Source organism: Nicotiana tabacum, chromosome 11 (assembly GCF_000715075.1).
Source record: "Nicotiana tabacum cultivar K326 chromosome 11, ASM71507v2, whole genome shotgun sequence".
Taxonomy (NCBI): Eukaryota; Viridiplantae; Streptophyta; class Magnoliopsida; order Solanales; family Solanaceae; genus Nicotiana; species Nicotiana tabacum.
Window position 1 is genome coordinate 151,922,886 of NC_134090.1, and position 4,522 is coordinate 151,927,407.

The 4,522-nt window shown below is 36.3% G+C and overlaps 1 long non-coding RNA gene across 1 annotated transcript; it reads left to right on the forward strand.

Moving 5' to 3' along the window:
- Nucleotides 1-2,545: 2,545 nt before the first annotated feature.
- LOC107806886 (uncharacterized) lies at nucleotides 2,546-3,928 on the forward strand. The gene is made up of 2 exons (XR_001652774.2): nucleotides 2,546-2,957; nucleotides 3,758-3,928. It is a non-coding gene; the product is annotated as an uncharacterized LOC107806886 (long non-coding RNA).
- The last annotated feature ends 594 nt before the right edge of the window (nucleotides 3,929-4,522 follow it).

The following is a 4,522-nucleotide window of genomic DNA, read 5'->3' on the forward strand; positions in this document are numbered from 1 at the left end:
CATATTCCGGGTAGAAGCACTCTTCGCTCAGGTTGTTTTACATAGCTTAACCCAGGCAGAACCTTTTCACCTAGGGGGATCCAGCTCATATTCTGGGTAGAAGTACTCTTCGCTCAGGGTATTTTAAGTAGCTTAACCCAGGTAGAACCATTTCGCCTAGGGGGATCCAGATGATAGTTTCTGGGTAGAAGTACTCTTTGCTCAGGATGTTTTACGCAGCTTAACTCGGGTAGAATCTTTTCGCCTAGGGGGATCCAGTTCATCGTTTCGGGTAGAACTACTCTTTACTCAGGTTGTTTTGCGCAGCTTAACTCAGGTAGAACCATTTCGTCTAGGGGGATCCAGCTCATAGTTCCGAATAGAAGTACTTTTCGCTCAGGGTGTTTTACGAAGTTTAACTCACATAGAACCGTTTTCACCTAGGGGGATCCAGCTCATAGTTCTGGGTAAAAGCACTCTTTGCTCAAGGTGTTTTATGCAGCTTAACCCGGGTAGAACCTTTTCGCCTCGGGGGATCCAGCTCATAGTTTCCGGGTAGAAGTACTCTTTGCTCAAGGTGTTTTACGTAGCTTAACCAAGGTAGAACCGTTTCGCCTAGGGGGATCCAGCTGATAGTTTCCGGGTAGAAGTACTCTTCGTTCAGGGTGTTTTACGTAGCTTAACCCAGGTAGAACCGTTTCGCCTAGGGGGATCCAACTCATAGTTTTCGGGTAGAAGTACTCTTCGCTCAGGGTGTTTTACGTAGCTTAACCCAGGTAGAACCATTTCGCCTAGGGGGATCCGACTCCTAGTTTCCGGGTAGAAGTACTCTTCGCTCAGGGTGGTTTACGTAGCTTAACTTAGGTAGAACCATTTCGTCTAGGGGGATCCAGCTCCTAGTTTCCGGGTAGAAGTACTCTTCGCTCGGGGTGTTTTATGTAGCTTAACCCAGGTAGAACCGTTTCGTCTAGGGGGATCCAGTTCGTAGTTCCGGGTAGAAGTAATCTTCGCTCAGGGTGTTTTACGTAGCTTAACCCAGGTAGAACCATTTTGCCTAGGGGGATCCAGTTCGTAGTTCCGGGTAGAAGTAATCTTCGCTCAGGTTGTTTAATACAATTTAACTCAGATCGAACTTTTTTCACCTAAAAGGATTCAACACTTCATCAATAATACATGGTGGTAACACCTGATTCTATTTCCTTCCAGTAAGATAGGGTACCGGCCCCTGGTTACATTTCCTTTTAGTAGTACAAGATACCGATCCTTGGTTACACAATCATTCGTTACCAAATTTTATCTCTTTTAGCTAGTTTATACTACTATTTCTGTCTGCCTTTTCAATAAATTAGATAATTTACAGATTTCTCTAATAACTCACAAAATTTTTCTAGTGCCAGACTGGGGCACAAAAAATTTTGTTCGCTTTTTGTTTATTTTTGATGGTTTTGCAGGCTCGGCCGTATAGCACAAGTGAAGATTAAAGCTTGCAGTTTCAGTTTCTTATCAGAAGGAAGAAGTCTTTCGATCACTGGATAGTTGGAGTTAACTTTGACAATGTGTCACTAACCCAGCTTCTCAAGATTCATCTTCTCAATTTCAGATCAGGAAAGCAAGCATCTGAAATTTAGTCATAATCGTTTCTTCAAAGAGTATCAAAATCTAATCTAAGGTCAATGCAAGCGAGCAGGTCAAGAATCAAGATTTGACTCCAAAAGACGCATAGATAGGAATTTTGTACTCTTAGTTTGCAGACATATATAGTACTCTTCTCTTTTTCTTTTTTGATGTAAGAAGCGAGTAACAGCAATAGCAATAACGACAGCAACAGCAGCAACAATCTTAACTCTAGTATCCGGTAGTCCCAGCTACCAAATTTTTCCAGAACTACACTGACCTGATTCCTTTTGAGCCAAGGATATGTAGGCAGCCTCGGAAGCAAGGTTCGGTCACCTTTTTTTAAAAAAAAAAATTGCTTCCATTGGAGTGATATGTGAGCAAAAATTAGCTATGGCATTCACTTTTCTTTGCACGAAAACTCTTCATGTTCTCGAGCAAAGAGAGGCAGCTGTGAACACCTAATTTTTTTACTATTTTAACATCTCCTAAAGTTATTAGTATTTTGTTATTTTAATTATTTTTCTCAATTTTTGTGACTTTAATTGCATATTTTCTTTCATAAAATACTAAAAAAATAGTTTTTTCTTCATTTGTGTATTTTAAGAATTAACTAGCTGTTCAGTTGGTGAATTAATCTAGTTGATCATTAGAATAAGTTATTTAATTAATTTATTTGTGTAAAATTAGTTTAATAAGTAGGATTAAGGAAAAAATTTGGCCAAATTTGAAAGAAAAAGTGTCCAAGAGTGCAAGATAAAGGGCTGTCATTGAAAGGGTCTGAAACTACGTAGTTTTGCCTCTAAACTACGTCGTTTCACTAAATGAAATAAGATCAAATCATACTCATCCATTCCATCTTGATCCAATGGATCTCATTCACTCTTGGCTTAGGTATTTAAAGCCTCAAAAATCTGAAAATTGTCCTCATTTTCACCCATAATTCTTTTCTCCTTCTTCTCTCTTCTCTCTCTCTCTCTTCACTCTCTCTACACCGCCCCAGCTCCGCCCACCGCCGCCGGCCGGAAATTGCCGCCGCCGGCGGACCACCTCCAAATACCTCCAAATTCACACCATGTAATCTCCACAACTTCCTCCTTACATATCTTCAAACCAAATCTTTCAAAAATCCCTCAAACTCCTTGAATCTTAGATCTATGAAACTTTCCCGTCACTTTTTGCCCAAATTCTTGAAGCTCCAACCACTACCACCCCACAATACTTACATCAATGGATATAGCTCCTCAAGACCTAGCTATTTATGCCAATTTTACCCTGAAAATCCGGCGATCAAAATCCGGCGATCTCCCTGAACACCCTCTTTTGGCATACCGCCATTTTTCGGCCACTTGAATTATAAAATGGTAAAAATCCTATTATTTTCCATGGCTGATTTTTTTATTTTATTTTTATTTTTTTCAGATTTTTATTTTGTCTATTATTAATTATTTTAGCATTAGTTTTTGAAGTTTGAAATGTTAAATTTTCTGTTTTTGCACTTGTTTAAGTAGTAAAATAGTTTTGTATTGATAAAAGTGAGGTAGTGAAAAATACTTAAGAGTATATGGTACTTGTTAGGTTGTTTATTTGTTGCTGAAGACTCTTTGAGTACAACACTCAAAAGTCAAATTGTTTGGTAAGAAAATGTAGATCTTTGGACATTGTTTGAATAAAAGTCTGTCTTTGAATAGTGGAGAGCAGATTTGTTTGAAATACTTGACAAGATTTGAACCAGAAAGTCTGGCCTTTTGAATTTAAGAGCAGATTTTGAAGAAAAATCAGTCAAAAAGATTTATTTTTAATTTTTTGAAATAGCTGGTTGTTTTGATATATAGGGGGGACTCCATCACATTTGGGGGAGTTTTTGATAAGAGTCGACACACAAAAAAGAGAAAAAAATCAGTAGCTATAGTATCCCTTAGCAGCTTTTATGAGTTGATTCTTAAGTGCAAAACTTGTTTAAAGAAAATAGAGTAGTCTTGAAAGATATTTTTGGAGTTACATAATTGTATTGTTTTGTTGGGGTATTTCTAGTTTATTTTCTTGGGTTTGAATCTGCCGGTCGTCGCTGTCTTTTGCTATTGTTGCTGCCCGTTTAATTGTTTTGCTGTTGATTTTGGAAAGAGCTGACTCTGCGGTATTTGTTCTTCTTTCTGCTCTCCAGGTAATTTTCGGACCATGTAAACTCATAAAATCGAGTTGGAATGAAAGATAATGACGCTGGGAAATATTAGTAGCTTCATCCTTCTATTGTAATTCATTTTTATATGCTCTTGAATGTTTGGTAATGTTATAACGATATGTTAGTTAATTAAATTGTGTTAAGCATGTTTAATTATTTTTATTTTTTCAAAGCATTAGAAATAATTCCACTGGCATTTGGTTGTCTAAAAGGAGCATATATATTAACATTTGGACCCTTGTAGCCATGTTTGTCCCTTTGTTGTCACCAAGCTAAGTTTTTATTATTATTATTATTATTATTATTATTATTATTATTATTATTATTATTATTATTATTATTATTATTATTACTATTATTATTATTATTATTATTATTATTATTATTATTATTATTATATTTTAGAGTCCCAATAATCTTTTTTTATCTCTTAAAAAATACTTATTTAGTAAGGTAGTTAAGTTGTAGATTAGAAAGACAATCTGTAAATTTATTTTTGTAAATAGTTGGCTACGGATTGCAAATAGCAAGATAGGGCCAAATCTGTAACATAGCTTTAAAAGGCCATATCTGCAGATTTAAAGTCCAAAAACATATGGGCTTTTGGATTTTGTCTTGGACATGAGCTCATTTGACTCCATCAACCCAATATTGGGTTGCCTCATTCAATGTCAAGACAAGCCCACATCTTACTAGTTTTATTAGTCTCATCTTTTGAATTAGTACTCATAACAATAATTTTCTCTC